General features: G+C 38.7%; 1 long non-coding RNA gene across 2 annotated transcripts; it reads left to right on the plus strand.

The window, feature by feature from the left end:
• The first annotated feature begins 425 nt into the window (after window positions 1-425).
• On the plus strand, window positions 426-3,537 carry LOC140886069 (uncharacterized). Of its 2 annotated transcripts, XR_012151408.1 has the most exons (4): window positions 426-635; window positions 1,748-1,993; window positions 3,165-3,301; window positions 3,447-3,537. It is a non-coding gene; the product is annotated as an uncharacterized lncRNA (long non-coding RNA). The 2 variants fall into 2 exon arrangements; XR_012151407.1 differs by lacking the exon at window positions 3,447-3,537 and having other exon boundaries at window positions 3,165-3,445.
• The last annotated feature ends 22,223 nt before the right edge of the window (window positions 3,538-25,760 follow it).

Below are 25,760 nucleotides of genomic sequence, written 5' to 3' on the forward strand. Positions count from 1 at the left end.
GCGGTTAGTTATTTTAAATTATTTTAAATGCCTAGATTATTTATTTAAATCATTTTTAATTATCCAAATCATTTTAAAAGTTTTAGTGCTGCTTGTGTGTTTATTTAAATTACTTTTAAACGTTAGTTTAGTTTGTTTAAATTATTTTAATCGCTCTGCTTGTTATTTAAATATTTTATTTGTTGTCGTGACATCAGAATATTTAAAGTTTTTAATTCTTGGATTTTTCAATTTGAGTATTTGCGGGAATTTAGGATGGACACTTTTACTCGCACCATATAAATACTGCATATTATATAATATTTACCTACACACACTTAAATATATGTGTTGCTCGGCCCATTTTAGGAGTTCCCACAGCCCAATCTTGACCCATTTGTATCTCCCCTCTTCTCCAAGCATCAGACGAGGCCCTATCATTTTTCTTCTCCATTTCCTCTCGCGATCGGCACTCTCATCCTTCTCCTTCTCCCTTCGGCCGCCGCAGCAGCTCCATTTTCCGACATGGTCTCCTCCTGAGCTTGCTGTTCGAGTTGATTCTGGCTCTTCTTAGTTTCGACCACCGCTCAGCCGAGTTTCCCCCATTTCTGATTTTTGAGCGTGAGGCAAGATTTATGGGTTTTTTTGGCCAGCAAGTAAGATTATTACGTTGTGTGCTTGTTTTTCTTGTTTGCATTTAAAATTTCTGTAATTTAGGAAGCTTGCTCGATTTTTCTGAGTATGCGATGGCTTGTTTGAGCTTCTGTTCTCTGTTTTGTTAGCCGTTTGAAAATTTCAGACTCCATTTGGGGTTTCGTACGTGTTTATGATCGATTTATGTTGTTTATCTTGTGTTGGACAGGTGTGCATTAGAAGTTTTTTATTATTGTTTGCATCTGCCTCTGTTTTGAATCTTCATTGTCATTGGGCTTATTTGATTCGAGTTTTGTGTGGTCTTGGATTAGTGATTTAGAGGCTGCCATGGTTGAGATGTAGCTCATATGGTAGTTCTTAGGATGTGTTGAAAATGGCTTGCAAAATGGTGACATAGCTCAGTCGACTTGGATGTTGAAATAGGAGGTCGGATTCAGGGCAATGGACTGTTTCTCGGGATGGGTTGTTGGCTGGTGAATGGAGTCGGTCTTAAGGGTGGTGCGGGACTAGGAAGTGGTCTATGTCTTAAGTAAGGCTTGGGAAAATGGGTGTTCCATGGTTAAGCTTTGGAGAAGGGAGATGAACTTTTGTGCAGAATTTGCCATGTGTTGGGGGCTGTCCGGGAATGGTGGTTTATGCCGGTGTTATTCTTATGTTTTGGTTAAGGGCTCGGGTTTGTGAATAGCTTAGGATGCTAGGAAAATGCCGTTTCAAGTGGGAACTAATTCGGTTAAGTTTCGGTAGAGTTCTAGGATATTGAATGTTAAGGTGCAGGGTTTTAGTTGTTAAGTGATGCTGTCCGAGAACTTTATTGCCAGAAATTATTGGATAAGAATGGTACTTTGAGGATGACCTTTTAGTTAAGTATAGAGGGCATGAGAACTGTGTTTTCAAGCGGAAGTCGTTTTTACTAAGAATTGGGTAAGTTATAAGTGTTGCAAGTAGATTGCTCAGGATACGTCCTAAGTGCCTGATAGTCGTGTTTTGTTTGCATATTTTAATGTTATTTTGTTAGTAGTTTGCATTCATTTATTTGTCTTTGTTCATGTTTTATCTTAGTTTTGTTTTATGAATGCATTTAGCTACATAACATACTCCCGGGTTTAATGTGTAGGAAGTATCAAGTTTTAAGAAGAAATCGGATTTTTGCATGCGCTCGATCAGACGTACTTAGAGGATCGAGCGCGACACAAGAAGAAGTAAGGAAGAATGTTGGCAAAGTTTCATGCGCTCTATCCTGCGTACTCATAGGATCGAGCGCGACTTCTGAAGAATCAAGGCAGTAGGCAATGCATTTTTCATGAGCTCGATCCAAGGAACTCACGCGATCGAGCGCGGCCGAAGAAATTCAAAACAGCAGGTTCGCAACTTTTCATGCGCTCGATCCGGCCAACTCATAGGATCGAGCGCGCTAGTTTGTTTGGGAAAATTTTTGTAATTTTGGAAACTCTTTTATTTTGGACTCTAGTTTTTATTAGGCTTTTATTCTGTTTTTTAGGGATAATTATCAGACTTTTACAATCTCTAAGGCGGCTAGGTTTTGTTCTTACAATTCTCTCTCAAGTTTTCTTCTTTTCTTTTGAATTTTTCTTGAGTTTTTGATTAATCGTTTTAGCTAAACTTTTATACTTGGTTGAGGGAGATGAAACCTTGATATAATTTATTCATGAGATTTTATTTTCAGTGTTTAATTCTTATTGAGTATCGATAGTTGATCTGTTTTATTTCATGTTTGTATGCGAGATTTTAGGATTGGCCATCTTAGGATTTTGTTATGCAAACTATAGCTAAATAAGAATTCAAATCCATAATTTTTTGAATCAACTAATTTGCGAAGCAACTACGTGTGATATTTTCTACTGTTGAATTTATTAATTCGTAGGAACAACTATTGACTAGGCTAAATACAACCGTTGGTGTTTGTGTTGTCTAGATTCGTCAGTTTTACTCATTTAAATGATACCTTAAATTTAAATCTAGATCACTGGAATCCGGGTTAATTTATTAGTAAGGGTTAATTTAGAACGCTGGTGTCTAATTAACTAAGCTTAAGGTGAAACAAGAATTTGATTTTCAATGATGAATATTCGATAGGATTAATTATTTTTAGGGAATCGATGATTGAATGAATGAATATCAAGGGTGTAGTCAACCGATACCAAGGCTTGTCTCTTATTGATTTCTCCAGGTTAATTCTCAATCTTGCATGATAGTGATAATATTTAATTTTATTCGTTTGAAATTTCAGTAGTTAAGTTCCAAAACTCAAAAACCCCATTTAGTTTATTTAGAACACATTAAATTTAACTTTTCTCGTGGGAACGATCCCTACTCACACTACTACATTATCGTGGTTATCTGATTGAGTTGGGTAATTTGGGCGTGATGCGACTTAGCGCTGCCAAATTTTGGCGCCGTTGCCGGGGAACGGTGTTTAATTTATTGTGTTCTTTTTCTTTTTGTTTTGGTTTGTTTAATCTCACTCTCCTATCTTTTCTTTGTTTCTATTTCTCTCTCGTTCATGCTTTCAGGTGATTTTGCTGACGAAGACTTTTTCTATGACCCGTAGATCGAAAGGACTTTGCACAGGCAAAGGAGAGAACTTCGTAGGCAACAACAAGAGGAAGCTGCTCGAGCTGCATTCCCAGAAGAAGAGATGATTGCTAATGTGAATCTGAGTCTTAGACAATTGGGCACTCTTGATCTCAATCAACAACCTTTATGCATTACTTTTCCTACATTAGAAAATAATGCTACTTTTGAGCTTAAATCTGGATTGATTCACTTATTACCTGCTTTTCATGGTCTTGCAGGTGAGGACCCGAATAAACACTTGATGGAATTCCACGTGGTTTGCACGAGTATGAAACCCCATGGAGTGACAGAGGAGCAGATTCAGCTGAGGGCCTTTCCTTTCTCTTTGAAAAGTGCTGCTAATGATTGGCTATATTACTTGCCCTCTGGTTCTATCACAACTTGGACAGAGATGAAAATAATCTTTCTGGAAAAATATTTCCCAGCCTCTAGAGTTGCGAACATCCGGAAGGAAATCTATGGAATCAAGTAATACTAAGAGGAATCACTGCATGAATACGACTAGAGTAGAGAGAAAATCCGGAATTGACAATTGAAAATGAATTCTCGGCCTTCTATTTATAGACAACGATCGGAGCCTCCGATCTGTTGGATAACGTGTTCAGATCAATCAAGAATTGATATCCGGTACAGCGGAAGTTTAAAAATTTTATTTTATTATATGGAACGATTCCATATCAAGGGTATCAAAACTTGTACGATTAAATATGTGTAAGTAAAACAAATAATCACAATTAAATATTTTACCTTAAAATCTCGAAGCGAGATTATGGACACCAACAGAACTTAATCTGCTCTTCTTGTAAATCCCGGGAACCGATGGCGTCACGATCAATCACCGGAATTAGGTCCACGAACGAAAAACAGAAACCCTCTGATTGACTGCACTAGAAATCAATCTGAAGTTTTACGTAGAGAATAAACAGATTTGATCTGTTAATTCGAATTGTATTTTTTCACAAAAATCACAGTCCGAATTTTCTCAAAAGGGACAGAGGAATTTTCGAAAAAACCTTTTGAATAATATAGACTGATTTTCGAAAATTTCTAGACTGAAAGCTTGTATAATTTTCGAACACAGTACATATATTTATAGATAATTTCTAGACTAGATTAAGTTATAATTGCATTAGGTCTCTAACTCCTTAAAGCCCACAATCCATAACTTAAGCCCAACAAGGCAAGCCCGTTGTTCTAGAAATTAATATAAAATTCATCGTGACTCCGATTGATAAACTGATTTCATCAATGTGCACAGAAACCATTTTTGCATCTTTTAGAGTCAAGATAATTTTTCTGAATCCGAATTCAGTGATTTCCAAAAATGTCCATCCCTATGTCATTTTAGGAAATCCCACTCCCTTTAGTTAAGAAGTCCAACTTCTCTTTCATTAAATTTAACTATTTAAATTTAACTATCTCTACGGGGTTTTAGTAATTCATTACTTGTGTAACCCTCAATGGTTCAGGAATACAGCTAGCCGTGGGCTCACAACTCCTTGTGACTCGGAACAATAATTTCCGACTTACCCATCGAATCATGGTAAGAGCGCCTAGCAACATCGCCCCATGATTCCCTAGGTATTACTGATGGTGCCTGCAAGAACCAGTAGATTTTGGTTAGCGTACAGTACGGTCCCTTCATCCATAAATCCCGATCGAATCAACAACCATTGGTACATCGAGAGTTGTTCGAGATTCGATAACTATGTAATGCATCTTGAAGATCAAATAGTGACATCGCATGTGCTACTAGGAAACCAAGTAACCTAAATCACATCGAGTACTATAGCCAGAGATTTGTCACACTAATATCTCCTCAGATCGCATAGGATATCCACACTCGCAAGTATGTGGTGAATCCTTGACAACAAAGCATCGACTCCTATATGTGTCGTAACTGTACCCAATCCCGACACCTGATGACCCCAATAGAGTCGGTAAACGAGTCAAAGTACAGTACTAGCATATAGAGTCTCAATGATGTTTCAAGTAGTAAGGACTAATGGTGTACAACCAAAACCGCGGACTTTATCCACTCGATAAGTGATAACCATTTGGAAAGTCCGAATAGGGTAGTTCGATCATTCATCATATGAATATCCATTTGCATGCTTTGAACATCTCCATGTTCATTACCAATGAAACGTGGTACTTGGCATCACAAATGCTAGTCTCAATCTCGAGCGATCCTTATCCTTATTTGCGGACTGCTCAATTGACTAGGAACTGTTTAGAATATACAGTGACTATAAGATGTGTTTCATAATAGTGATCTCTCTTTATTCACTATCTCATCTTACTTACACTATAGTATATTCAAGGTCTTTATCAAAATAGCAATAGTGTATCACAATATAACAATATGAAGAAAGATAAAGAAAATGTCATTAATGAATATAAATTATATTAAACAAAAGATTGTTTGTACATAGAGTCATCAAAGCCTTTAGCCACAAGTTGGCTAACCGGGCACCCACTCTTTCAATCTCCCACTTGCCCTAAAGCCAACTAGTCATACTACGTAATCCCATTGCTTCGCGATGTTTGTCAAACAATGGTCCTGGCAAGGGCTTAGTAAGTGGATCAGCGATATTGTCTGTAGAGGCCACTCTTTCGACAGTGATGTCTCTTCTTTCCACGATCTCCCGGATGATGTGGTATTTTCTCAGTACGTGTTTGGAATTCTGATGAGACCTTGGTTCCTTTGCCTGAGCAACGGAACCCGTGTTGTCACAGTACACCGGGACTGGACCAACAGCTTCAGGAATTACACCCAACTCTTGGATGAATTTCCTTATCCAAACCGCCTCTTTAGCCGCAGCTGATGCTGCAATGTATTCTGCCTCAGTGGTGGAATCCGCTGTGGTGTCCTTCTTGGAACTTTTCCAAGAGACAGCACCACCATTGAGCACGAATACAAATCCAGAGGTTGACTTTGAGTCATCCACGTCACATTGGAAGCTAGAGTCAGTATAGCCTTCCAACTTCAATTCTCTCCCTCCATAAACCATGAATAAATTCTTAGTCCTTCGCAAGTACTTAAGAATATCCTTCACGGCTTTCCAATGCATTTGACCGAGATTGGCTTGATATCTGCTCGTGACGCTCAGAGCATAGGCCACATCCGGTCTGGTAGATATCATCACATACATGATACTACCTATGGCTGACGCATATGGTATGTGTGTCATCTTCTCTATCTCTTCATCAGTCTTGGGACACATAGACTTGGATAGAGAAACTCCATGACACATAGGTAGATGTCCTCTCTTGGACCCATCCATTGAAAACCTTTTCAATATGGTGTCGATGTAGGTTGATTGAGTGAGTCCTATCATTCTTTTAGATCTATCTTTATAGATCTGTATTCCTAGAATATAGGATGCCTCACCTAAGTCCTTCATCGAGAATCTACCTGATAACCATATCTTTGTTGACTGCAACATCTCTACGTCATTCCCAATGAGTAGGATGTCATCAACATAAAGTACTAAGAATGTTACCGCATCCTTAACTACTTTCTTGTACACGCATAGTTCCTCCGGGTTCTTGATGAAACCAAAATCCTTTATTGTTTCATCAAATTTCTGGTTCCAACTTCTTGATGCTTGTTTGAGACCATAGATTGATCTCTGAAGCTTGCATACCTTATGCTCGCTTCCTATGGATGTGTATCCCTCAGGCTGCATCATATAGATCTCTTCCTTAATGTTTCCATTAAGAAATACAGTCTTTACATCTATTTGCTATATCTCATAGTCATACCAAGCTGCTATGGCAATAAGGATTCTTATGGACTTGAACATTGCGACTGGTGAAAAGGTTTCATCATAGTCAACTCCTTGTCTTTGAGTATAAACTTTTGCCACCAATCGTGCCTTGTAGGTCAATACCTTACCGTCAGGCCCAAGTTTTCTCTTGTAGATCCATTTATACCCAATTGGAACAATTCCATCGGGAGGATCTACTAAAGACCAAACTTGGTTCGAATGCATCGAATCTATTTCCGACTGCATAGCTTCAAGCCATAAATTAGAATCCGCATCAGAAATTGCTTCCTTGAAGTTTCTTGGATCACATCCAATGTCGGGTTCACTTTTATCCCCTTCAAGAAGAAGACCATATCGAATAGGAGGTCTAGAAGTCCTCTCGGATCTCCTAGATATAGGCGTTTCAATCAATGGTTCCTGAGGTGTAGGATCGTTATTTGGTATCTCGGGTTCTTCTCGAATTTCTTCTCGTTCCATCATCTTGCCTTTCTTATCTAATATGAACTCCTTCTCCATGAAGGTGGCATTCCTTGAAACAAACACTTTTGTTTCAGTAGGATGATAGAAATAATATCCGATTGAATTCTTCGAATATCCTACAAAATAACATAAGGTGGATCGACTATCCAACTTATCTCCCACTGTCTGCTTCACGTAAGCAGGACATCCCCAAATCCTTAAGTACGAATACTTAGGAGTTTTGCCATTCCATAACTCGTATGGAGTTTTATCTACTGCTTTAGTGTGGACATTGTTCAACAACAATACCGCCGTTTCAAGCGCATAGCCCCAAAACGAAGGTGGGAGCTCAGTGAAGCTCATCATAGATCGAACCATGTCCAACAAAGTTTGATTACGACGCTCCGAGATACCATTCAGCTGAGGTGTCATAGGAGAAGTCGACTAAGAGAGAATCCTCCTCTCTTTTAGATAGCTCAAAAACTCGGTACTTAAGTATTCTCCACCTCGATCCGATCGAAGTGCTTTAATACTTCTACCTTATTTGTTTTCTACTTCAGCCTTGAATTCTTTGAACTTTTCAAATGATTCATACTTATATTTCATTAAATATAAATACCCATACCTCGAATAATCATCAGTAAAGGTAATGAAGTAGGTGTGACCAAATTTAGTACCGATACTAAATGGTCCGCAAACATCTGTATGGATCATATCCAACAGATTTTGACTACGTTCAGGCTTCCCTTTGAAAGGAGATTTAGTCATTTTTCCTTTTAGGCAGGACTCACAAGTAGGTAGAGAGTTAATATCAGACATATCAAACATGCCCTCTCCCACTAGCTTGTTCATCCTCCTTGAGGAAATATGACCTACCCTAGCATGCCAAAGGTTTGCCGGGTTTTGACTATCGTTTTTCCTTTTATTTGTTGTTACCGGTTTATCAACATAATTAATTGGAACGTCTTTTAATTTTAAGTTATATAGATCGTTTTCAAGTTGTCCATTTCCAATCAAACATTCATTCTTGTAAATATTGCAAATCTCATTCACAAAATTACAAGAAAAACCATCTCTATCAAGCATAGAAACAGAAATAATGTTTTTAACTAAATCTGGCACAAATAAAACATCTCTCAAAAATAACTTAAAATTGTTTTGCAAAACTAAATAAACATCTCCCACTGCTTTGGCTTCAACTCTGGAACCATTTATGAGCCTCAGCTGGGTCTCACCCATCCTAAGCTTACGACTTCTTGTCATCACCTGCAAATCATTGCAAATGTGAGATCCACATCCGGTATCCAATACCCAAGAAGTAGTATTAAGTGAAACATTTATTTCAATTTAAAACATACCCTTTGCAGTTCGCAACTGCTCGAGGTATTCCTTGCAGTTACGTTTCCAATGACCGGGTTTCTTGCAGTGATGACAAACATCTCCGGATATGTTCACGTTTGAAGCTTTTGTCTTGGCCTTCTTTTGTGGTACAATTTTCTTGGGTGGGGCAGAACGTTTCTTACCCTTTCCACTTGGCCCCTTCTTGGAGTAAGAAGAGGAGCCAACAAAGAGTACCGGTTTATCCTTCTTTAATGTGGCCTCATAAGACACAAGCATATTGACCATCTCTTCAAGGGTAGCCTCTATCTTGTTCATATTGAAGTTCACCACAAATCTGTCAAACGACGAAGGAAGTGAAAGAAGTAACAAGTCCGCGTTTAGCTCATGCTCCAATGTCAAATCGAGTGTTACCAACTTTTCAATGAGCCCAATCATGTGTACCCCATGCTCACGGACCGAATTCTCATCTCGCATGCGGCATGTCATGAGCTCTTTGATGGTGGCATACCTCTCCGACCTTGACTGAGCTCCAAAAAGTTCTTTGAGGTGCATGTGTATGTCAGCAGCATTCACGGCATCCTCAAATCGCCTCTGGAGTTCATCAGACATTGAATCTTGCATATAGAATTTAGCCTTGATATCATGGTCCCACCATTGATCAAGTTTTGCCAATTCTTCCGGACTTATATTAGCCGGTGCTTCCTTTGGAGGATTCTTTTCTAACACGTAGAAAATTTTCTCCGAGTTTAGAACAATCTTTAATTTACGGAACCATTCCGTATAGTTTGCGCCAGTCAATTTATTTTGTTCGAGAATTGAGTATAGTGGATTTCGCGAATTCATTGTAATGAAATACTGAAAAGAAACAGACAATAATCAGTGATTGTTTAATTAATTTACTAAGACATAAAATATGGCAAAATTTAATTTTATGAATTTCACTCCCACTATTTTAACGATTTCACTACTCTCTAGTGAAAACGGGAATCTCCTTTCCTTAGTGGGAACATGGAGTCCAATTGACAAATCATAGTCCCGAATAATATCAGCCAACCATAATTTTCAAAAGGTAGAGCTCAATTACTTCCAAAGTAACCCCCATGTTTTTACCTCATGTCCAATAAGGGCCCAATAATATGACGCCGTTTATTGTGACATGTCAAGATAACCCATCAATATTAAGTTGTGATGGACGGTCGCCATGTGGATCCCCCAATAATATGAGCCAATCCCATGGGAGTTCCACCCAACTTACAACATGTGTCGATCCAATGTACAGCTTTCCGACGAACGGGCCCCCCCAATAATATGAGTCGGACCGTATCCGCGAGTAGCATCTCATACATTGATCGTTGATGGAAGGTAGAAACATTTAAACAATATTTAAATTCCCTTTTATAAATCTTGATATTAATTTTAAATCATACTTAAAATGAGGGATTTTATTTTGAAAATTTGTCTCATCATGCAATTTATGTATGCTTGCGGGATTCATACAATTTAGTCTAAACATGCATACATCAATAATATCATATATTATTTAAGGATGATCGATCCCATTGACTAATCGACCCGTGGTTGCCAATCACGAGTCTAAGTCCAATCCTAGGTGATATGCAAGTATGCAATGCAATCCTATTACATTGAGCTTCCAATTTACATTTATTCGGTCTTCATTGTCTGCTGGGCCCACCATTTCTTCAAATCTTTATCTCCCACTAAGTCTAATAAATTTACAATAAATTTCGATGACAAATATGAGATACATTTTTAGGGGTGGGAACGGGCCATAAACCAGGCCCACTTTTATTACATATGACAATCATATTGGGCTATAAACCAAGCCCATTAATAAAATTCAACAACAATAAGACAAATGTAAATTACCTAACATACACCTAAAACATTGGTCATGGCAATCGATCATTCTTTATCCAATAATTAATTCAATAATTAAATAATTGGATAAACATGCAAAGGCATCATAATTTAAAAGATAAAATCATATTTTATCTTATCCATCCATAAGATCATATCTTATCATCAATTGTACCAAAATAATTAATTTTATAAAATTAAATTTAACGGATAAAATTTATAAATTTTCCAAAAATTCAAATTTATCCAAAAATCAATTTTAAAATTTTCGGACTCGAACAATTCGATCCGATGCCTCGTGAACCAATCAAAAACAATTTTCGATCGAATCAAAAACTAGAATTTCAAAAAAATTAAAATTTTAATTAAAAATTAAAAATAATTTTTCCGGGCTGCCCGGGACAATCCTGGGCAGGGCAGCGATCCAATCGCTTCCCTGGGCAGCGACGTTCGCTGCCCCGGGCAGCGACAATCGCTGCCCGATTTGCCCATTAAAATTCAATTTTAAAATTTTTGTTTTGTTTCAAAAACCGAGGCTTAAAAATTTTGTACAATCGATTAATTTAATCGTTTGATCTGAGCAACCTGTCTCTGATACCACTGCTGGATAACGTGTTCAGATCAATCAAGAATTGATACCCGGTGCAGCGGAAGTTTAAAAATTTTATTTTATTATATGGAACGATTTCATATCAAGGGTATCAAAACTTATACGATTAAATATGTGTAAGTAAAACAAATAATCACAATTAAATATTTTACCTTAAAATCTCGAAGCGAGATTATGGACACCAACATAACTGTAAGAGTAGGTGCCCAGTGAGCCAACTGTGTGGCTATGGGCTTTGATGACTCTTTGTATAAACAATCTTTTGTTTAATATTATTTACACTTTTATTAATGGCAATGACTTTATATTACTTCATATTGTTATATTGTGATATACTATTGTTGTTTTGATAAAGACCTTGAATATACTATAGTGTATGTAAGATGTGGTAGAACATGGGGATGTCTATCATGAAATACATCTTATAGTCACTGTATATTCTAAAACCGTTCCTAGTCGATTGAGCCGTCCGATAATAAGGATAAGGATCGCTCGAGTTTGAGACTAGCATTTGCGATGCGGAGTACCACGTTTCATTGGTAGGGAACATGGAGATGTTCGAAGCATGCAAATGGATATTCATAGGATGAATAATCGAACTACCCTATCCGGACTTTCCAAGTGGTTATCACTTATCGAGTGGATAAAGTCCGCGGTTTTGGTTGTACACCATTAGTCCTTACGACTTGAAACATCATGGAGACTCTATATGCTAGTGCTGTGCTTTGACTCGTTTACCGACTCTATGGGGGTCATCAGGTGTCGAGATTGGGTACAGTTACGACACATATAGGAGTCAATGCATTGTTGTCAAGGATTCACCACATACTTGCGAGTGTGGATATCCTATGCGATCTGAGGAGATATTAGTGTGACAAATCTCTGGCCAGAGTACTTGATGTGATTTAAGAAATGGTTTCTTAGTAGCACATGCGATGTCACTAATTTGATCTTCAAGATGTATTGCATAGTTATCGAATCTTGAGCGACTCTCGATATACCAATGGTTGTTGATTCGATCGGGATATATAGATGAAGGGACCGTACTGTACGCTAACCAAAATCTACTGGTTCTTGTAGGCACTATCAGTGATACCTAGGGAATCATGGGGCGATGTTGCTAGGCGCTTTACCTTGATTCGTTGGGCAAGTCGGAAAGTGTTGTTCCGAGTCACAAGGAGTTGTGAGCCCACGGCTAGCTGTATCCCTGAACCATTGAGGGTCACACAGTGTAATGGAGTTTTAATCCCCGTTGAGATAGTTGAATTTAAAGAGTTAAATTTAATGAACTAAGGAGTTGGACTTCTTAAATAAGAGTAAGGGAGTAGGATTTCCTAAAATGACATAGGGATGGACATTTTTGGAAACCACTGAATTCGGATTCAGGAAAATTTATTTTGACTTTAAAATGTGCAGAAATGGTTTCTGTGCACATTGGTGAAATTGGTTCATCAATCGGAGTCACGATGAATTTTATATTAATTTCTGAACGTGCGGGCTTTGCTTGTCGGGCCCTAGCTTATGACTAATGGGCCCTAAGGTGTTAGTGGCCTGCATTATAAATAAGTTATTGCAGTATAGAAATTACACACAACAGGTCATTATTTTGAGAGCAGAATTTTCGAAACCCTAGCCCCTTTCACTCTCACAATTCGGCCGCCCCTCCTTGCTCTGTCAGAGAATTTCCGGTCTGTGATTTTGAATCGCAGTCAGGAATAACGAATCAGATTCGTTTAATCTCTTCGCAGAAAACTTCTGACAGATTTTCTAGTGCAATCTGTCAGAGGGATTTAAACCTCTATTCGTGGACCTGATTGAAGGAGTTCATCAGTTCCTGGGAGATACAAGAAGCGCAGAGAAATCTGTGTGGTGTCCAATAATCTCGCTTCGAGATTGAAGGTAAAATTTAATTAATTGTTATTTGAATTTTACACACACAATAATTTAATCGTTAAACGGTTGATACCCACACTATGGAATTGTTCCATAATAAAATTTTAAACTTCCGCTGCACCGGGTATCAATCGTGAATGATCTGACCGCCAGTTTTCCAACAATAACTTAATCTGCTCTTCTTGTAAATCCCGGGAACCGATGGCGTCACGATCAATCACCGAAATTAGGTCCACAAACGAAAAACAGAAACCCTCTGATTGACTGCACTAGAAATCAATCAGAAGTTTTACGTAGAGAATAAACAGATTTGATCTGTTAATTCGAATTGTAATTTTTCACAAAAATCACAGTCCGAATTTTCTCAAAAGGTACAGAGGAATTTTCGAAAAAACCTCTTGAATAATATAGACTGATTTTCGAAAATTGCTAGACTGAAAGCTTGTATAATTTTCGAACATAGTACATATATTTATAGATAATTTCAAGACTAGATTAAGTTATAATTGCATTAGGACTCTAACTCCTTAAAGCCCACAATCCATAACTTAAGCCCAACACGATCCTCGATCGGAACGTCCGAACCTGCCATCGGAGCTTCCGAAGATCCTGATCTGCCACGTGTCAAAATATCACTTGTTGACTTTGGATAGGGGTGATCGGAGCTTCCGATCTTGCCATACGTCATGCCTGACGTAATACCATCGGAGCTTCCGATCCTGCATCGGAGCTTCCGATCCTGTTCGGAGCTTCCGAACTCTACCCAAGTAATTATGATTAATTCTTTAATTACTGATTTTGGTTACGGGCTACTACAAGAATGAAAGAAAGCATTTTTATGAACGAAGTGAGATGGTTGTGACTATAGAAAAGTATGGGTTTGGACGAGTTTGGAGACGTTCTAACTTTTATTATCAAATTTATGGGTTTGGACGAGTTGGGAGAAATCCTGGCTTCCCTTACAAAGTATGGGCAAGACGAGTTGGGTGTTATCCTGACTTCATTGTGGCATAGTGCACTGCAGTCATGATCATGATCGAAATCAAAGAGTCACAATTCAAGGATCTAAGTTCACAGTTACAGTTCAAAATTTATATGACTATGTTTCAGTGCAGTTTATTCAGTTACATTCATTATGTTGAACTTAGCCATGCATATGTTATATTTAAGTTCTCCCTTTTGGGAAGTCTATTTTGTTTAAAGAAAGGGCACAAATTATTATTCGGTTTAGTTCAGTTTATTCAGTTTTAGTTATGCATGAGGTTCAGATTAAGTTTAAGAAATTTCCAAGTTTAAAAGTATGAGTTATGTGTGAGTTCATTGCATGCATTACATCTGATTCTCATTTATCATTCAACTTTTCGTTGTAAGTTTCAAGGTATATTAAGTACAAGTATTTTAAGTATTAAGCATGTACTTTTAAACCCTCGTTATTTCATCTCATATTCTTGTTGGGCCCCTAGACTCACTACATCTATTTGGTGCATGTTAATTTATTGTAGAGATCGAGGGGCAAGACTATCAAGTGGACTGCGATGCGGGCACGACACATCCCTCTGACCTATGCTAGTATTCCGCAAAAGCTTACTTTAGAAAGTTTAAAGTCTTTCATTTTGTTGTTTGGATAAATGTTATTATAAAGATTTCTAGAATTATTTGTGGGCGTGTAAATATGTAATTGCTTAATCTTTTGATGTTTGGAATGCCGAAACTTTTTTATCCGGTTCTCGTTCATTTCTCGGTCTAGTTTATTCAGTTTTGTTGGTTGTATTTTTAGTTACTGTCTGTGACAGGCGGGTTTAAATATAAATAGATAGGTCATGCCGAAATTTTTTTGAAAAAAATCCGTATTTTATATAGTTTAATTTAAAGTAGAGTTAGGGTCGTTTCATCACTCTTCAACTGTTTCCACCAGAACTGACTTCTCAAATCATTATGCATCTTTTGGCCACCTGGATGAATATTGAATCGACTGCAATGTGCCTCTCGCAATATACGTTTTCTCAACTCAGAAATGTCGGGAACAACAATACGATTGTTCACAAACAATGTATCATCACTGACCTGAAACTCAAACTGATGTCCTGATCTGACTTTCTCTATCAAACTCTGAATGCTCGGATCAGATTTCTATGCTTCTTTGATCATCACAATCAACTCTGGCTCGGCTTGAATAGCAAATACTCAGATAGATCTCCTATATGTCTCAAACTCTAAACGAGAAGTACAACAATCGTCAATCAACTGAGAAACATCGATAGTAGATAAAGACAGAGAACAAATCTTTCAGCTCAAATCATTAGCTGCTGCATTTGATTTCCCCGGATAATACTTGATTTCACAGTCGAAATCCTTCAGCAGATCTAACCACCACCTTTGTCTCATATTCAACTCGGACTATGAAAACAGATACTTCAGGCTCTTATGATCAGAAAAGATTTCGAATGTTTCACCATAAAGATAGTGACGCCAGATATTCAAGGAAAAAACAATCGCTGCAAGCTAAAGATCATGAATCGAATATCGAGTATTGTGCAGTTTTAACTGCCGAGATGCATAGGATATCACGTGCTTCCTCTGCATAAAAGCACATCCCAAACCTCGGTGAGAAACATCGCAATAAACTATAAAATCACCAGTACCTGACGGAATAGATAACACTAGAGCACAAGTCAAATCTCTTCTTCAGCTCTAGACAAAAGGTGCATTCTTCTGAGATAGCTGAGTAATCGGCTTTGAAATAGATGAGAATCCCTCAATGAACCTGCAATAGTAACCCACTAAACCCATAAAACTTTGAATCCCAGGCACAGATGTCGGTCTAGGCCAATTCATAACCGCTTCAATCTTGCTGGGATCGACAGAATACCATCTCCTGAAATAATGTGACCGAGAAAAACAACTCGATCCAACCAGAATTCGCACTTCGACGATTTGACATACAACTGCTCGGCCCGCAAAATCTGTAAATGGTCCTCAAGTGCTCTGCATGATCAGTACGACTCTTCGAATAGATACGAATATCATCAATGAAAAATAATCACAAACTCATCCAAATACTTCTGAAAAATTTGGTTCACCAGACCCATGATAAACACTGCTGGAGCATTTGTTAAACCGAACGGCATGACTATAAACTCAAAATGACCATACCTCGTCCTAAAAGCAGTCTTAGGAACATCCTCCTCTCGAACTCTCAGCTGATGATATCCTGACCTCAGATCAATATTAGAATAAACAGAAGAACCTTGCAATTGATCAAAAAAGTCATCTATTAGAGACAATGTATATTTATTCTTTACCGTAGCTTGGTTCAATTGACGGTAATCGATACAGAGTCATATAGATCCATCCTTCTTTCTCACGAACAGAACAGGAGCACCCCAAGGCGACACACTAGGTCTAATGTATCCCTTGGCAATCAAATACTTGAGTTGTTCTTTCAATTCTTTCAACTCAACAGGATCCATTCGATACGGAGCTTTTGAAATCGGTTGAGTACCTGACATCAATTCAATGCTGAATTCGATCTCATGAATAGGCCGCATTCCAGGAATCTCATCCGAAAAGACGTCAGCAAACTCCCTAACCACTGATATATCAGCCAATTTGGGGCTAGATTTCAGAACATCAACCGCATATATCAAGAATCCCTCTACACCTTTCTGTAACAAACGGGTCATCGAAAAAACAGATATCAAAGAAATTTTGGATCGAGAACCCTTACCAAAAAATTTCCACTCATCTGCCATTTTCGGTTTGAATCTGACTACTTTCTGAAAACAATCAACTGTAGCCCTGTATTTGGTTAAAACATCTATACCAACGATACAGTCAAAATCTGATAATCCAAGTACAATACAATCCAGTTCAATCATATTCCCTTCAAATCGAAGTTCACAGTTGAAAGAGTGGGTGCCCAGTGAGCCAACTTGTGGCTATGGGCTTTGATGACTCTTTGTAAAAAACAATCTTTTGTTTAATATAATTTACACTTTTATTAATGGCAATGACTTTATCTTTCTTCATATTGTTATATTGTGATATACTATTGTTGTTTTGATAAAGACCTTGAATATACTATAGTGTATGTAAGATGTGGTAGAACATGGGGATGTCTATCATGAAATACATCTTATAGTCACTGTATATTCTAAACTGTTCCTAGTCGATTGAGCCGTCCGATAATAAGGATAAGGATCGCTCGAGTTTGAGACTAGCATTTGCGATGCGGAGTACCACGTTTCATTGGTAGGGAACATGGAGATGTTCAAAGCATGCAAATGGATATTCATAGGATGAATAATCGAACTACCCTATCCGGACTTTCCAAGTGGTTATCACTTATCGAGTGGATAAAGTCCGCGTTTTTGGTTGTACACCATTAGTCCTTACTACTTGAAACATCATGGAGACTCTATATGCTAGTACTGTGCTTTGACTCGTTTACCGACTCTATGGGGGTCATCAGGTGTCGGGATTGGGTACAGTTACAACACATATAGGAGTCGATGCATTGTTGTCAAGGATTCACCACATACTTGCGAGTGTGGATATCCTATGCGATCTGAGGAGATATTAGTGTGACAAATCTCTGGCCAGAGTACTTGATGTGATTTAAGAAATGGTTTCTTAGTAGCACATGCGATGTCACTAATTTGATCTTCAAGATGTATTGCATAGTTATCGAATCTTGAGCGACTCTCGATATACCAATGGTTGTTGATTCGATCGGGATATATGGATGAAGGGACCGTACTGTACGCTAACCAAAATCTACTGGTTCTTGTAGGCACTATCAGTGATACCTAGGGAATCATGGGGCGATGTTGCTAGGCGCTTTACCATGATTCGTTGGGCAAGTCGGAAATCGTTGTTCCGAGTCACAAGGAGTTGTGAGCCCACGGCTAGCTGTATCCCTGAACCATTGAGGGTCACACAGTGTAATGGAGTTTTAATCCCCGTTGAGATAGTTAAATTTAAAGAGTTAAATTTAATGAATAAAGAAGTTGGACTTCTTAAATAAGAGTAAGGGAGTAGGATTTCCTAAAATGACATAGGGATGTACATTTTTGGAAACCACTGAATTCGGATTTAGGAAAATTTATCTTGACTTTAAAATGTGCAGAAATGGTTTCTGTGCACTTTGGTAAAATCGGTTTATCAATCGGAATCACGATGAATTTTATATTAATTTCTGAACATGCGGGCTTTGCTTGTCGGGCCTCAACTTATGACTAATGGGCCCTAAGGTGTTAGTGGCCTGCATTATAAATAAGTTATTGCAGTACAGAAATTACACACAACAGGTCATAATTTTGAGAGAAAAATTTCGAAAACCCTAGCTCTCTCTCAAAAGAAATTCGGCCGCCCCCCTCCCTTCTCTGCGTGAGAAATTCCGGTCTGTGATTTTGAATTGCAGTCTGGAATAGCGAATCAAATTCGTTTATTCTCTTCGTAGAAAACTTCTGATAGATTTTCTAGTGCAATCTATCAGAGGGATTAAACCTTCATTCGTGGACCTGATTGAAGGAGTTCATCAGTTCCTGGGAGAGACAACAAGAGCAGAGAAATCTGTTGGAGTCCAATAATCTCGCTTCGAGATTGAAGGTAAAATTTAATAATTGTTATTTAATTTTACACACACTTATAATTTAATCGTTAAACGGTTGATACCCACACTATGGAATTGTTCCATAATAAAATTTTTAAACTTCCGCTGCACCGGGTATCAATCGTGATTGATCTGAACGCCAGTTATCCAACAGTGGTATCAGAGCCAGGTTGCTCAGATCAAACGATTAAATTAATCGATTGTACAAAAATTTTTGAGTCTTGGTTTTTAAAAACAAAATAAATATTTTAAATAAAAAAAATTTTTTTTTCGGGCAAAACCCGGGCAGCGATTGGATCGCTGCCCAGTGGGGCAGCGACGGTCGCTGCCCCGGGCGGCGCACGTCGCCGCCCAGGGGCGGCGCTCAGCGCCGCCAGGGCAGCGCTCGGCGCTGCCCAGCGCAGCGCAGGGCGGCGCACGGCGCCGCCCAGGGCAGCAATTGTCGCTGCCCTAAAGGGGCAGCCGGGCTGCTGTGGGCGCGGGCTGGCCCGGGAGTGTCCCGGGCGGCCCGCGGGAAAAATTATTTTTTTTATTTAAATTAATTTTAATGTGTTAAAATTTTATTTTTGGTCCGGTCAAAAATTGTTTTTGATTGGTTCACGAGGCATCGGATCGAATTGTTCGAGTCCGAAAATTTTAAAATTGATTTTTGGATAAATTTGAATTTTTGGAAAATTTTAATATTTTATCCTTAAATTGAATTTTGAAATCAATTATTTTTGGTACAATTGATGATAAGATTTGATCTTATGTATATATTAAGTAAAATATGATTTTATCTATAAAATTAGATTCTGTAGATAAAATATGATTTTATTTAATAAAAGGTAAAATATGATTTTATATGTAAAATATGATTTTATATATAAAATATGATTTTATCCTGTTTAAATTTAAATTGCCATATGCATGATATCCAATAAATTAATTTTGAATTAAATGTTATTGGATAAGGATGATCGATTGCCATGACCAATTTTGTAGGTGTATGTTAGGAATTTACATTTGTTTTATTGTTGTTGGTTTTATTAATGGGCCTGGTTTATGGCCCAATATGAATGTCATATGTAATAAAAGTGGGCTTGGTTTATGGCCCGTTCCCACCCTAAAATGTATCCCCTACTTGTCATTGCTATTTATTGTAAATACATTAGATTTAGTGGGAGATCAAGATTTGAAGATGGTGGGCCCAGCAGACAATAAAGACGAAGAAATGTAAATTGGAAGCTAATGTAATAGGATTGCATTGCATACTGCATATTACCTAGGATTGGACTAAGACTCGTGATTGGCAACCACGAGTCAATTAGAAATGGAATCGATCATCCTATATATAATATATATGATATTATGATTGTATGCATGTTTTAGAAATAATTGTATGAATCCGGCAAGCATACAATAAATTGAAAAATGATGAGACAAATTTTCATAATTAAAAATCCCTCATTTTAAATATGATTTAAAATTGATATCAAGATAAATAAAGGAAATTTAAATTTGTTTAAATGTTCCTACCTTCCATCAAACGGTCAATGTATGAGATGCTACCCGCGGATACGGTCGGCTCATATTATTGGGGGGGCCCGTTCGTCGGAAAGCTGTACATTGGATCGACAAATGTTGTAAGTTGGGTGGAACTCCCATGGGATCGGCTCATATTATTGGGGGATCCACATGGCGACCGTCCATCACAACTTAATATTGATGGGTCATCTTGACATGTCACTTTAAACGGCGTCATATTATTGGGCCCTTATTGGACATGAGGTAAACACATGGGGGTTGCTTTGGAAGCAATTGGGCTCTACCTTTTGAGAATTATGGTTGGCTGATATTATTCGGGACCATAAGTTTGTCAATTGGACTCCATGTTCTCACTAAGGAAAAAGTTTCCCGTTTTCACTAGAGGGTAGTGAAATCGTTAAAATAGTGGGAGTGAGATTCATAAAATTAAATTCGCCTATTTTATGTCTTAGTAAATTGCTTAAACAATCATTGATATATGTCTGTTTTTCTTTTCAGTATTTCATACAATGAATTCGCGTAATCCATTATTCTCGATCCTCGAACAAAACAAGTTGACTGGCGCAAACTATACGGAATGGTTCCGAAAGTTGAAGATTGTCTTGACTTCGGAGAAGATGCTCTACGTGTTAGAGAAATCACCTCCGAAGGAAGCACCAGCTGACGTAAGTCCGGAGGAATTTGCCAAACTTGATGCATGGTGGGACCATGACATCAAGACCAAATGCTATATGCAAGCCTTGATGTCTGATGAACTCCAGAGGCGATTTGAGGACACCGTGAATGCTGCTGACATTCACGCTCAACTCAAGGAACTTTTTGGGGCTCAATCGAGGGCTGAAAGGTTCGCTACTGTTAAGGAGCTAATGACGTGTCGCATGCGTGAAGGGACTTCGGTCCGTGATCATGGGGTACGAGTGATTTGGCTCATACAGAAGTTAGCAACTCTTGATTTGGTGTTGGAGCATGAACTCAACGTGGATTTACTGCTTCTGTCTCTTCCTTCTTCGTTTGACGGATTTGTGGTAAATTTTAATATGAACAAGATAGAGGCCACCCTTGAAGAGATGGTCAATATGCTTGTGACATATGAATCCACACTAAAGAAGGATAAAACCAGCTTTCTTGGTGGGCTCCTCATCTTCTGCTAAGAAGGGGCCAAGTACGAAGGGTAAGAAACGTTCTGCCCCACCCAAGAAAGTCGAACCGAGAAGAAGCACAAGACAAAGGCTTCAAACAATGGAAAATCCAAGGATGTTTGCCATTACTGCAAGAAGCCCGGTCATTGGAAGCGCAACTGCAAGGAATATCTAGAGCAGTTGGGAACTGCAAAGGGTATGTTCTATATTGAAATAAACATTTCACTTAATACTACTTCTTGGGTATTGGATACCGGATGTGGATCTCACATTTGCAATGATTTGCAGGTGATGACAAGAAGTCGCAGGCTTAGAATGGGTGAGACCCAGCTGAGGCTCGGGAATGGTTCCAGAGTTGAAGCTACAGCCATTGGAGATGTTTGTTTAATTTTGCAGAACGGTTTTAAGTTATTTTTAAGAGATGTTTTATTTGTTCCGGATTTAATTAAAAAACATTATTTCTGTTTCTATGCTAGATAGAGATGGTTATTCTTGCAATTTTGTGAATGAGATTTGCAATATTTACAAGAATGAATGTTTGATTGGAAATGGACAACTTGAAAACGATCTATACAACTTAAAACTAAAAGACGTTCCAATAAATTATGTTGATAAACCGGCGACAACAAACAAAAGGAAAATCGATAGCCAAAACCCGGCAAACCTTTGGCACGCTAGGCTAGGTCATATTTCCTCAAGGAGGATGAACAAGCTAGTGGGAGAGGGCATGTTTGATATGTCTGATATTAACTCTCTACCTACTTGTGAATCCTGCCTAAAAGGAAAAATGACTAAATCTCCTTTTAAGGGGAAACCTGAGCGTAGTCAAAATCTGTTGGATTTGATCCATACAGATGTTTGTGGTCCATTTAGAGTTGGGACTCAATATGGCCACACCTACTTCATTACCTTTACTGATGATTATTCAAGGTATGGATATTTATATTTAATGAAATATAAGTCAGAAGCATTTGAAAAGTTCAAAGAATTCAAGGCTGAAGTAGAAAACAAGCTAGGTAAAAGTATTAAAGCACTTAGATCGGATCGAGGTGGAGAATACTTGAGTACCGAGTTTTTGGACTATCTGAAAGAGAATGGGATTCTCTCTCAGTGGACTCCTCCTATGACACCACAACTGAATGGTGTATCGGAGCGTCGTAATCGAACTTTGTTGGACATGGTTCGATCCATGATGAGCTTCACTGAGCTTCCACCTTCGTTTTGGGGCTATGCGCTTGAAACAGCGGTATTGTTGTTGAACAACGTCCACACTAAAGCAGTGAACAAAACACCATACGAGTTATGGAATGGCAAAGATCCTAAGTATTCGTACTTGAGGATTTGGGGATGTCCTGCTTACGTGAAGCGGACAGTGGGAGATAAGTTGGATAGTCGATCCAGCTTATGTTATTTTGTAGGGTATCCGAAGAATTCAATCGGATATTATTTCTATTATCCTGCTGAAACAAAGGTGTTTGTTTCAAGGAATGCCACCTTCTTGGAGAAGAGTTCTTATTGGATAAGAAAGGCGAGATGATGGAACTCGAAGAAGTTCGAGAAGAACCCGAAATACAAAATAACGATCCTACACCTCAGGAACCATTGCTGGACATGCCTGCACCTAGAAGATCCGAGAGGACTTCTAGACCTCCTATTCGATATGGTCTTCTTCTTGAAGGGGATCAAGATGAACCCGACATTGGATGTGATCCAAGAAACTTCAAGGAAGCAATTTCTGATGCGGATTCAAATTTATGGCTTGAAGCTATGCAGTCAGAATTAGATTCGATGCATACAAACCAAGTTTGGTCTTTAGTAGATCCTCCCGATGGAATTGTTCCAATAGGGTGTAAATGGATCTACAAGAGAAAGCTTGGGCCTGATGGTAAGGTATTGACCTACAAGGCGCGATTGGTGGCGAAAGGTTACACTCAAAGACAAGGAGTTGACTATGATGAAACCTTTTCACCAGTTGCAATGTTCAAGTCCATAAGAATCCTTATTGCCATAGCTGCATGGTATGACTATGAGATATGGCAAATGGATGTGAAGACTGCTTTTCTTAATGGAGACATTAAGGAAGAAATCTATATGAGGCAGCCTGAGGGGTTCACATCCATGGGAAGCGAGCATAAGGTATGCAAGCTTCAGAGATCAATTTATGGTCTAAAACAAGCATCAAGAAGTTGGAACCAGAAATTTGATGAAACAATAAAAGATTTTGGTTTCATCAAGAACCCGGAGGAACCATGCGTGTACAAGAAAGTAGTTAAGGATGCTGTGATATTCTTAGTACTTTATGTTGATGACATCCTACTCATTGGAAATGACGTAGGGATGTTGCAGTCAACAAAGATATGGTTATCAGGTAGATTCTCGATGAAGGATTTGGGTGAGGCATCCTACATTCTTGGGATACAGATCTATAGAGATAGATCTAAGAGAATGATAGGACTCACTCAATCAACCTACATCGACACCATATTGAAACGGTTTTCAATGGATGGGTCCAAGAGAGGACATCTACCCATGTGTCATGGAGTTTCTCTATCCAAGTCTATGTGTCCCAAGACTGATGAAGAGATAGAAAATATGACACATGTACCATATGCGTCAGCTATAGGTAGTATCATGTATGGGATGATATCTACCAGACCGGATGTAGCATTTGCTCTGAGTGTCACGAGCAGATATCAAGCTAATCCCGGTCAAATGCATTGGAAAGCCGTGAAGGACATTCTTAAGTACTTACGAAGGACTAAGAATATGTTCATGGTATATGGAGGACGAGAACTGAAATTGGAAGGCTATACCGACTCTAGCTTCCAAAGTGACGTGGATGACTCGAAGTCAACCTCTGGATTTGTGTTCATGCTCAATGGCGGTGCTGTCTCTTGGAAGAGTTCCAAGCAGGACACCACAGCGGATTCCACCACTGAGGCTGAATACATTGCAGCATCAGCTGCTGCTAAAGAGGCCGTTTGGATGAGGAAGTTCGTCCAAGAGTTGGGCGTCATTCCTGAATTTGTTGGTCCAGTCCCGGTGTACTGTGACAACACGGGTGCCGTTGCTCAAGCAAAGGAACCAAGGTCTCATCAAAGATCCAAACACGTACTGAGAAAATACCACATCATCCGGGAGATTGTGGAAAGAGGAGACATCACTGTCGAATGAGTGGCCTCTGCAGACAATATCGCTGATCCGCTTACTAAGCCCTTGCCAGGACCATTGTTTGACAAACATCGCGAAGCAATGGGTCTACGTAGTATGACTAGTTGGCTATAGGGCAAGTGGGAGATTGAAAGAGTGGGTGCCCAGTGAGCCAACTTGTGGCTATGGGCTTTGATGACTCTTTGTAAAAAACAATCTTTTGTTTAATATAATTTAAACTTTTATTAATGGCAATGACTTTATCTTTCTTCATATTGTTATATTGTGATATACTATTGTTGTTTTGATAAAGATCTTGAATATACTATAGTGTATGTAAGATGTGGTAGAACATGGGGATGTCTATCATGAAATACATCTTATAGTCACTGTATATTCTAAACTGTTCCTAGTCGATTGAGCCGTCCGATAATAAGGATAAGGATCGCTCGAGTTTGAGACTAGCATTTGCGATGCGGAGTACCACGTTTCATTGGTAGGGAACATGGAGATGTTCGAAGCATGCAAATGGATATTCATAGGATGAATAATCGAACTACCCTATCCGGACTTTCCAAGTGGTTATCACTTATCGAGTGGATAAAGTCCCGCGTTTTTGGTTGTACACCATTAGTCCTTACTACTTGAAACATCATGGAGACTCTATATGCTAGTACTGTGCTTTGACTCGTTTACCGACTCTATGGGGGTCATCAGGTGTCGGGATTGGGTACAGTTACAACACATATAGGAGTCGATGCATTGTTGTCAAGGATTCACCACATACTTGCGAGTGTGGATATCCTATGCGATCTGAGGAGATATTAGTGTGACAAATCTCTGGCCAGAGTACTTGATGTGATTTAAGAAATGGTTTCTTAGTAGCACATGCGATGTCACTAATTTGATCTTCAAGATGTATTGCATAGTTATCGAATCTTGAGCGACTCTCGATATACCAATGGTTGTTGATTCGATCGGGATATATGGATGAAGGGACCGTACTGTACGCTAACCAAAATCTACTGGTTCTTGTAGGCACTATCAGTGATACCTAGGGAATCATGGGGCGATGTTGCTAGGCGCTTTACCATGATTCGTTGGGCAAGTCGGAAATCGTTGTTCCGAGTCACAAGGAGTTGTGAGCC

This window comes from Henckelia pumila, chromosome 3 (genome assembly GCF_033568475.1).
Source record: "Henckelia pumila isolate YLH828 chromosome 3, ASM3356847v2, whole genome shotgun sequence".
In the NCBI taxonomy this organism is placed as follows: domain Eukaryota; kingdom Viridiplantae; phylum Streptophyta; class Magnoliopsida; order Lamiales; family Gesneriaceae; genus Henckelia; species Henckelia pumila.